This window comes from Enoplosus armatus, chromosome 1 (assembly GCF_043641665.1).
Source record: "Enoplosus armatus isolate fEnoArm2 chromosome 1, fEnoArm2.hap1, whole genome shotgun sequence".
In the NCBI taxonomy this organism is placed as follows: domain Eukaryota; kingdom Metazoa; phylum Chordata; class Actinopteri; order Centrarchiformes; family Enoplosidae; genus Enoplosus; species Enoplosus armatus.
The window spans coordinates 25505469-25516890 of record NC_092180.1 but is presented as its reverse complement, the minus strand read 5'-3'; positions in this window follow the sequence as shown (position 1 = coordinate 25516890).

Below are 11422 nucleotides of genomic sequence, written 5' to 3'. Positions count from 1 at the left end.
AGAGAGAGCGAGAGAGAGAGAGAGAGAGAAAGAGAGAGAGCGAGAGAGAGAGAGGGTGACGGATGATGATTTTGATGATGCTTTGCTCCGGGACGGAGGAGGAGAGTGGTGCGTCCACACGTCACGGGCTATGACTCGGTGACGTCTGTGTTTGGGGCGGGGTTTACGCGGGGAGAAGCTGGTCTGGGAGCAGCAGCGCCGAGCTCCAGTTGGGCATCCGTTAATACACACTGCACAGTGCGGTGTGTGTTCTCACCTTCCCCCCCGATCTGTTCTGGTTGTCGTCTCTCAGTTTGTGTGCTGTGTGTGTGTGTTGCACGGTGATCCTGTCAGGACGTTGTCTCCGTCATATACACTCTGAAATATAAGCTCACACTCTATAAGTCTCACACGAGGAGCGCATCACACACACACAGAAGCAGCAGATCCTAACTACAGTAATTTGATGCCACCTAGTGTCATCACTAATTTACACAATCACCTTATACTTTAGCATGTTGATTTAGGACGGAGGAGATGAATCTGCTAAATTTCCGATGAAGTGTCGCCTACATGCACGTTATCTAAAGTGTTCATCAGACATATATGGACTATATGTTTAATTCATGCCTCCCCTCCCACCTCTGGTGCAGTATATCAACTGAAGTAATATTGTGCTGTTGTTTTTTTACTGCTCTAGTCTAAGGATGTAATCTTAACATAGTCCACTTTTCTTATTTGAATGAATGATCATATTTAACAATGTGTAGATGTACAAAATAACTTTTAGTAAATGAGTTATTACTTGGACTTAAATAGATTCTTGCACTATTGTGTACTTACTTACAATTTGACCAAAAAGAGAAAACTTCTGTTGTTTTTTAGCCATGCCCCTACAGTAGTTCAAAATGTCCGTTCTCATTATTTAATCAAAGATTTTAATAATCACCAAATTCACTCGATTCAAATGTCAAACACAAAGATAATCAATAAAAAATAATCAGTGTTTCGCATAGCCACGTGTCATATGTTAAAATCAATATGAAATCTAGATATTAGTCTAATCTTATCCTCCCCGACTACCATCAACAACATTTGAAAAATATATACTTAAAACTAAAGGCACTCTAGTGTCATAGAGAGATAATGTTCACTCACACTGGACCGATTCAGCACACACACTGTGTTTTATCCTGTTATACCATACCACAGCGGCACTACCTTACAGCTGCAACATGCCACAGCGCATGATTGTACCTAGAAATTAAACACTTTTTTGCTCCTATAAGGTCATATGTATAGTGTTGTCCTCTCTGTGCCATCTGTGTCTCCACACACTGTGCTACTTTTAGCTCTTGATGTGTTTCTGCACCAGTGTCACTAAGTCTAATTCCTGTCCATCTTTTTGTATTCCGAGATGAAATTATCTTGATGTTCATGAAGATGGAAAGTCATCGCCATGCAAAAATGTCTGCATGGCCGTGCCACTGTTGACTCATGCTCCATGAGTCCTTAGGCTGAGTGTGCCGCCACGTTCTTCCAGACGGCCAGCTTTGCAGTCATGCAGTGACTGCTCACACACAAAACGAGCTCTGCTCTGCCTGCTAACAAAACACAAGGCTGACGTCCAAGACCAATCAACAGTGGAAGGTCAAGGCTAAAGTGTTTACCACACTGGATGGGCATGATGCATTCCTCCACAGTTTAATTCATTCTATCGAGTGACAAGTCCAGTTAACATTAATCACAGATTTGGGAGTTTAAAGAGGATAAATCCCCCCTGTTTTTGGTGATCTGGTGCCCTTTAAGACTTATCACATGTGGGGAGCTGAAATCTAGCTAATTGGAGACAAAGTGAGGGAGAGTATGGCCAGCAGAGACCTGCTGTGTGTGCAAGACCACCAGGATGGGACTTGTTTACAGCACAGTGGGAGGCAGCGCTGGCTTGCTGCACAAAGATCTGCAGCATTTTTTTAGGCTTCAGGGTGGCTCCGTAAACATATATCGTTAAATTACAGCTCCCTGCTAAGCTCTTTACCCCCTCTATCCAACTAATGACACCATCTGGTTATTTGTTGAATCCCTCAAGTGTTTAGTATTAGGACAGATATGGTAGAAGTACCACAGGCATGCTCAAGGTGAGAGTGTTTGGGCAATGATGGCCTCTGTGCTCATCCAAAGAGGAAAAACACACAAAGAATGATGTCACTTTGCTGAAAATTAGCTTTTGTAATCTTGAAATTGGTCAAAACAAAAGAAAGTCAAGTTTACACTTCAGAGTAAAAGTATTATTGAGGGTTTATAGAATTGTCTACATTGGGATCTTCTAGGAAAACGCAGTAGTATTCACGGCATTCAGGGTAAATGGGCATGGTGTAAGCTCATTGTGTTAATGAGATTAATGGTTGTGATCTAAAAGTACACTGCAGCCTGTCTCCTATCCTCCAGTGGATGTCTCCTGCTAGTGGTTTGGCAAAGCCTCAGTGAGCGTGCAGATCCAGGAATGCCACGACCCGGATTGTAGGGCTCAACAAAGTGAAGGAAACACATGGTTGGTCGGGAAAACAACAGCATGTACTACTGGAATATGTGTAGTGGTCATTAATTGTAGTGTTTGTGTCGTATGGTGTAAAACAAATGTAAATATGTATGTAAATTACATGATCTCACCAAACTCTATGCACTAAACAGAATGATAAAGCCATGGTTACATAAAATTACCGGTATATAAATATTCGCCCAGTCTCCCATTCACTTTTATTGAAGCCCAAATGACGGACAAATTCAAGCGTGCACTTCCTGTTTGGCTGTGATGTACAGCTGACCTCAGCAGGTTCGCAGGTCACCTTTGTTTAACTTTGACCAAGCGAATGTTGCCATTCAGTCAATAGGGACACTGATGCACTGCGTTTAGAAATGGAGGTTATTATTCTAGCATGTTGCCTGTCTACAAATTGTAGCGTTGTCACATCACCATTTACAATCTGTGATCCTTTTTCGTGTGGGTAAGTGCGGGTAAATTTTGTTGAACGGAAACGTAATGTGACATTAACAGTGTAAGCTTTCCCGCCCTAATAGGTGCAACCAAACCAACAGGAGAATGAGGAAGACGTCAATCAGCTGCTGGTGGAGTGTGAAAACACCTGTGTGCGTTGAATTTGGCTACTAGGGCCTTTAAGATTACAACTAATTCTCAAAGTTATAGTTTTATGTCAAGTTAAATTATAATGAAGTAAAAGTCTAAATACTGCAATGAAAATGATGTGTATGTTGACTAATAGTGACATTAAACAGTTACCTGTAACCAAAATGTAATTTGAAACGAACAATTACAGGAATACGTGTTTCAGATCATCTTCTCATGTTCAAAGATCTGACAATGGATGCTGGACAGTAAACCGAGCCGGTAGATTGTCTCCTTGCTGTTAACCTTGGCAGCCATTGAAACAAAGCTGGAACCTCTTAGGCTGCTAAGCAGGGTCAAATCCTGGGCAGAGAGCAACAATATCTTGTCAGTTAGATTAGCGCACTTCAGCCACTGCTTCACCTGTGACCGCTGGACCACCTCTCACCTTTCATTAACCCCAGGTCGCTGACCTCTGACTCCTCCAGGGCCGCTGCGGCATTCACCATGCGGTGGATTTCATGCTTGAGAGACACATTGTGCTACAGATCAGTGTGCAATGATAACGCACCACCAACGGTCTTCCCAGTTGTGAACAGAGCCATCCTGGCGGAGTGCGGGGATCCTCATTAGGACTTGTACAGAGCCCTACTTAACCTCTGATCTCACTCAGACTAGAACTCATTATCTGGCACAAGATTAACCCACATAGTTGAGTAAATGATCAAAATACATACAACTCAACTTTGAACTGAGACACAATCTTTACAGTGAAATAAGCTAGAATTTTTCATTGCATTTTTGTCTCGAATGAAGCGTCATCACTACTTCAACTGTTTTTTTCATGTTAACATCTGCACATTGCTCTGGAGTGTAAATCATAATAAATTCAATAATTGCCATTATAAACTGGGGGAAGTGTGTTGACTGCAGTTACAAATACAACGAGGAGAAAACTGGTTATTTAAAAAAAATACAGGTTGTCAGTAGTTTGTTAATGTCTATATCAGTCAGTGAAAGAGCAAAAAATACAACAGCTTTACATTTTTAAATACATTGTTTTAACCCATAGATGTATAGGTGGGATAGAAATTACACAACTGGTCTGGGTAATTTCTGTGGAAATGAATAACAACCTTTTCCTATCAGGTACGTTCGAGATATATACAGTATATATTGTGAACCACATTAACATCACCATTCACCTACATTATTTTACACAGCAAGGTAGTTTTGCTTTTGATACATAAAGTATTATCTATATTACCTCATCAAAAACACATCACTAAGTTGATAGCTATTTTACATTTACAATTATCTGAACAGTATCTGCTATTAAATTCAAATGACCCTTCTTTACTGCTAGCTAATATTAGCATGCCAGCTTCTATTGCTGTAGATGTGGATGAACTGTTGCCTATTGGTTTAGTAGCTTAGTTTAGCAGCTAAGTAGCATCATTCAGAGAGAGACTCTCAGAACACTCACACCCAAAAATTACAAGTAAATATTGCAAACTTTAAGTAAAGCTGGTGAGGAATTTAAACATTTATTTTGAGCAAACTATGACTCTATGAGTGGAGGTTCCCATGACCTGTGTATCTAAGGGTCAATGTTTCAACAATTCATACATGTGTGTCATTTACTAAAGTGTGTTTTCTTGGCCAGGTATGTGAGCAGCAGTGAAACTCAAAGTATGACTGTGAGCAGGATTTGGTGTTTCCAGGAAGTTTCCTTGTCCTTGATACGTTGATCTTTTGCAACTACAAGGAGGTGATGCTGGGAAGTTGTGACGTACTGTGATGTTACATTGATTCAAACGGCTGTGTGAAGGCCAGAAGGGACACAGACATTTGGAGGCTTGTCTGAGTGACACCGAAACTCAAAAACACACAGTGTTTCTTGGTGCTTTTCAAGGTCAGGTGGCATAAATGACTGTAATTCAGAGAGACTGTCCCTTTGCATCTGTCTGCGTTTGGGAAATAGTTATAGTTTTCCAAGAGAATGGGAGGCAGGTTGTATGTGGAGTCCTTGGGATGCATTAGGCATTATGCATGGAAAATAGGAGACACTGTAATGGTTTTATATGGCATTTGGCATTTAAATGATGGAATCGTGAGATGCAGCCACTTGCTTCTCCATTTTCGCAGGCCAAAACACGACAAAGGCACAAACCCAAACCTTCTCCCTTTCCTACCACAGGACCAAATGTCATTCAAAGCAAAGACACTTCTTTTGTCCTTCACAGCAGCACATTTCCTCAGACTGAGAACACGGTCCGGTGTTTTGATTGATCGTGTATTTGTATCTATTCATAGAGGCCAGATTCATCATTCCAATTTGTCAAGTTGCTGGGGTGCGGAGTTAATTATGTGGGAGGAGAGCCACAACAGAGACAACCTGTTTAGGCTCATCTGAGGTTTCCCTACCTCACCTCGGCTCCAAACGAGCAGCCAGAGCTTCACTGGACTGGAGGAGCTGCTTGGCACCATGGGTAATTAGTGTGATGAATGCTTTAGCGGAACAAATAGTGGCAGTCGCCTGTCTCGCTCATCGTGTGGCTGTGCTGTCGGAGCTCAGGGGCTGCAGGCTCATCAGGGTAATGGATGATTCCGCAACAGGACCATCCTTCAACCAACAGCGCCACTGCTAAGCAGGAAAACACAGAGTTTTACAGGTTTTTCTCTTCCTGAAACAGCTGCTTCTTGCTTTCCTGAAGGCATCTATGCTGGTTATGGCTGTCAAGTGCATGTTTGGAAGGTTACTGAGAACCAGTAACAGTTTAGTCTGGAGATATGTAATCAAGAAGGCTTGAACACAGGAAATGCATTGGAATGATGTGACACATTATTATAAATGTGTTTTTGTGATCCTTTTTTCCATACAGCCTCTCAGGATTGCATATATGCAAACATCTTCATACTAATCCTCTGTGGGATTCTTCTCCATGCCTGGGGTGTAGAGCTGTCGCTGCTGAAATGATGGATCACATTATTAGATTAGAGGAGAGCAAGGACAGCCAGCAACTGGATTTGCAATTCACAGCCTCTTTTGTATATGGACCTTCTCTGCATGAAAGGGATAATTGGGCCGTTGTCACTGAATCAGAGATTGTTTTTTTTTAACAATGCGTGGAACCTTGCAATAAATCAGGTCAGCTGTCGGATCCACGTCACAAGACAAGGCATTAGTCAAGTATGCAAAATAATCCTTTTGCATACAATGTGAAGAGGAATACATCATCATTTATTTGAAGTAAGGCAAGACCAGATATCCCAATTTTTCCAGCAAATGAAGGGCATATGGTGATTTTGTCTTCTAGATGAACCTGAGGGCAGAGACAGCCGTGAAGGTCCGGCTCTTTGAGTTGTCATTTCAGTACCAGCTAATGGCCTGTGCTTACTCTGTGCCTTGCCTTTTCAACCTACTGTGACAGTGAATAATATGCGGAACATAAGGCTGAATTCTCAGCCATGTCATCCATGTAGCGGAAGCTGAATGCGACTGCCACAGACAGGTAATCCATAGCTATATCAGCGAAAAAACTCAAGTTCAGTGAATTGTTTCAATAGCAGCCAGACCCACAGCTAACAGAGCGTGAAAGACAGGCGAGGTCGTGGAAAGGTTATTTCTGGGTCTAGGAGGTGAGACTTTGGGGATGTGGACACGTCAGTCCAGCAGAGTCCTCGGGTCAATGTGAAGACAAGTGGAAGACACATTTCTCTGTCAGCACGCAGAGAGCCCGCACGGGCTCAGGCTTTTGTCGTGAAGTCCCAAGTCATTGAGTCAATAGCCAAGGAACATGACACAACCTCTCACAGTCACTCGGCATCAAGCGGAACAGGGAATGGCATGCTTTCCATTTCACTGCACCGTGGCCCCGGCAAGACCCTGTCTGCACTCGAGAAACAAGAGCGCTCTCAGCCCCGGCTCTCGCATAAAAGCAGCGCCGCAACCTGCCGAACACGTACATCGCTCCCTCAAAGCAGCAGTACAAGGTGATCCACCGGTCAATCCATAACCCCGGCTATTATCTCCACTGGCTGTTGTAGCGTGGCGGGGAGGCCCGGGGATAACCAGAGGGCTTGGATGACAGGAAATTAGATCATGGCAAAGCACAAGCACATTTCAATTAAACCGATGTCAGGATTTATCTTCTTCTGTCGGTGCATTTAGATGGGAAAAGAAAATGTGACCTTTCACCCTGTCTGGCCAAGCATTGACCAAATACAGTCCTTTATCACAAGCATGGCTCTACATGACATATAGCAAACTACATCATATTATCTGTGCATGAAAATGTCTGAACAAATAAAAATCAAGTATCTTGTACTGTCCATATCATCATCTATTGCAGTGGTTCTCAACATTTTTGCCAACACATTTCTACTCCTCGTCACGGGGTGCATATGTAGAGTATACAAGCTGTGAGGGCATCAGCCAAAGAGTGGTGTTCCCTTCTCAGATAGTTTGATTGATTTGATTTAGTCCTGAAAACGTAAACTATCTGGTGTTTCACATTATAAAAGCAAAGATTTGAAAAAAGTCAAGACGAAATTTGAAATGTATTTTCTTGCTTTTCTATATCATGACCCTTCAGATTTATCATGTGAACCCTTGTGAACATATACAGGGAGGCAAATTCATCAAACTCTGGCTAAATACTGGTGCTTTGTGGCTGTGTTTCACATGGTTTTAGCCATGCTAGCAGCGTGGCCCCAGGGATGACAAAGTTGGTCTGTCTGTTGGTCTATCACTTGGGTCCAGATAGAAATGTCTCAACAGCTATGAGAGGGATGGCCATGACATTTTGTACAAAACTTGATGTTTCCGAGCGGATGAATCCTACTGACTTTGGTAATAAACGTTTCCTCTAGTGCCGCCATCAGGTTGACATTTGTGGTTTTCAGCCAAATGTCTCACGAATTTTTGGATGGAATGTCATGAAATTTGGTACAAACATTCATGCAGGATAATTTGATCCAAATTGTATTTTGTCCAATACTTTGGTTTATGACCAAATACCTGCCAAACTAATGACATTCCCATCAGTCTCAGCTGTAATTTGCATTTGGTGCTAATTAGCAAATGTTAGCATGCTAACACACTATATTATAATGATAAACATTACCTGCTTAACATCAACATATTAATTGTCACTGTGAGAATGTTAGCATTTAGCTGAAAGCCCCGCTGTGCCTGAGTACAGCCTCAAAGAGCCACTAGCATGGCTACAGACTCTTGTTCTACACAATTAACCATTTTGACGTGTAAACATTATAACGGTGCAGGTGTTTGGTGGGTGAGCTGATGATTCTGGCATACTGAATATGAAAACTGATGTTTCAATTATGTGAAAATCGTCTCACAGTGACAATGAGATTGATTAACCAGGAAATAATGCGGTTTGTCGATACGTCAGGCAGAAATGGTCATATTAAAAACAAAAATAGTATATTTAATGTATTTACAATAAACATACAATCATGTAATCTTTTCCAAGAAATATACAGAACATAAAGCTTTTAAATATAAATTCATATAATTTAAAGAAAAAAAAGAAAACAAATCCAAAGAAGCAATAGAGCATATCTAAAAATCTTTAGTGATGCTTTGAAAATATAGGTGATATTTTCTTATTTCAATGCCCTTTTCTTTCCAAAGGTCCCCCTGCAAAGAGCCATGAAATTCACACATTGAATACCACCCACAACATAAGCAAACACATCACTCTAAAACCGTCACTAACATGGTTAGCAAGTGGTTTCACTTTAGTCATCAAAGGCAACATGCTGCCTAAAGGCTCAAACCAAAGGATTAACTATCTGCATACGAAGAGTTTGCTTCCAAAATAACATCCATCATTTACAAAAAGTGACTATCCGTAAGAAATAATTAACAGCAACAAAAGCAAATTATGGAACTATTTACAGGATAACTGTCCATAGATGTCAAAATGTCTTTTGAATGATAAACCGTGGGACTTTTTTTGCCCAGAAATGTTACATTTTGGCAGTAAACTCTTCATATGTCAATACTTCTGTCACTAAAGATCCTCTATAAAAGTCAACCTGCTGTTACCACAAGGCAAGGTCATCAAAAGAGAATAATGAGAAAAATAGGATGTAAAAAAACATTTATGCTCCAAAGTTATTTTCTCATCACAAGGCAAAACAGTCCTGTCGCCGCAGGTGAATACAAGGTCAAGCAAGCGCTGTCACACTTGCCAGCGCATTAGACAGACCTAGAATATGTTGGCTTCTTCTTCGCGAGTGTTGAATGTTACAGTGCACAGGTTGATATGGCACAACATAGGCTCCAATCAGAAAGTCTCAGAGTAGAGCTTAAATATCCAGGCACAGGTGCAGGACTGCTATCAGTGAAGTTTGGCTGATTTTCTACAGTCAACCTTAACTACTGTACAATGTCAGGCAATAGCTTAACATTGGTGCCACTTATTTCAAGCAAAGTATTGTTTTTATTTGGACCAAAGCAACAAACAGTTATCAGCTTTGCCATTGATGGAAAGAGAGATTAATCTAAATTAGACAATACCTTCACTAGTAGAAAAGTCCTACATATTAACAGTTATTACATCCTAAATAATACTGTTTTCTAGACCCATATACAATATTTTATAGGCAATATGTTTTTGGGACACTTTTGTATGATATGGTGAAAGTAAGTGGAGGGATATCACAGAAAGGCTACATACAGCTGGAGGATCTGCTCTGAGCTCCAGCGTGGTGAGACAAAGTTGTCTGCAGGACATTACAGAACACTTCTATGGTGTCACTTTGGCACTTGTATGGCACTATTATATACAGAGGAGTCAGCACTATGACACACTGGACGTTACAGTTATCAAAGACAGCGCCACCTGTTGGAGGTTGCTCAGGAGGAGATGGTGGACAGCTGGTAATGTTTGTTAACACCCTCCTCCCTGATAGAAGCTTTCCTAGAAGCTTTTTGTTTTTACATCTTCGCATAATGTCCTGAATGTCCTGCTAGGAGCAAACCCTCCCATCAGGGAGGGAAACTGTTTCAAACACTACACTATCAGTGCCCAAAAATTCTTCCATTCTAAGAATTCAAGTCTCACCGTGGTGCTAAAAATCTGTATTTATACTCTCTTAGTTCACATCAAACCGATCAGACATTAGTGTTGTCTGGCCTGGTTTGGCATGGCTCTGTGTTGAATGTAGGTCCATTGTTGATCTCCAACATTCTCCAGCAACTGTCTGTTTTCCCCCTTTGATATAATATTCTTATTATTTATGATGCTGAAGCACCATCAATGTATAGTTTAAATCTAATACTATTAGTTCATTGAAGTGCTAAACTAAATACATCGTCATCATACATTAAGTGTGGATCCAAAATAATTTCCACCACTTGCTAAACATATACTCATAAAACATGAGTGGCAGCATAAAATGAAACTGAATCATGGAACTTTTCAAAGGATTGTAGGTGGCTTCAACTAATGTATAAGAACATTTTCGGAAATATGCTTATTTGCTTTCTTGCCGAGAGTTAGATAAGAAGGCCACTCTCAAGTCTGTATGGTAAATATGAAGCTACAACCAGCAGCTAGTTAGCTTAATTTAGCACAAAGACGGAAAACAAGGGGAAACAGCTATCCTGGCTCCGGTAACAAAATCTAGCTAACCTATTAACGCCATACATCTCATTTGTTTAACCCGTACAACTTCTAGAAAGAGGCAGCCTAGTTGTCTCCCCCTCTTCCCAGTCCTTATGCTAAGCTAAGCAGCTCCTGGCGGTAGCTTCATATTTACCGCACAGACATGAGAGTGGTATCAATCTTCTCGTAAAACTCTTTGCAAGAAAGTGAATATGCTTATTTCGCAAAAAGTTGAACTATTCCTTTAACCCCCACATCCTAACATCAAAGGGATTACACATTTTGGAAATTATATCTATTGCAAAGGTGAGTTGCTGGACAAAGGTCCATATTTTTGATGCAAAACATATTAAATACTTACAAAGTAAGCCAGGAAAAACAATATATTCTCTATATAATCTGGATATGTCAGAAATCAGAATCCCATAGAATTCCTTAGGAAAAAAATATTTGAAAAAAGAATCTATGTTTAGACAATCACTGCAGTGTGAGTGATTATGAGTCAGCTGAGGTTTGCTAAAAATTGTCAACATCACAATGCAGTATGCATTATAAAGCTTTTCCATGGTCTAAAGTAGAATTTGGAGGCCATTTGAGTTAAATGTGTATTTAACCATTGCCATGGCCACCAGTCCACAGAGTCTGTGTAGCTTAGTGACATACTGAATATTTCTTT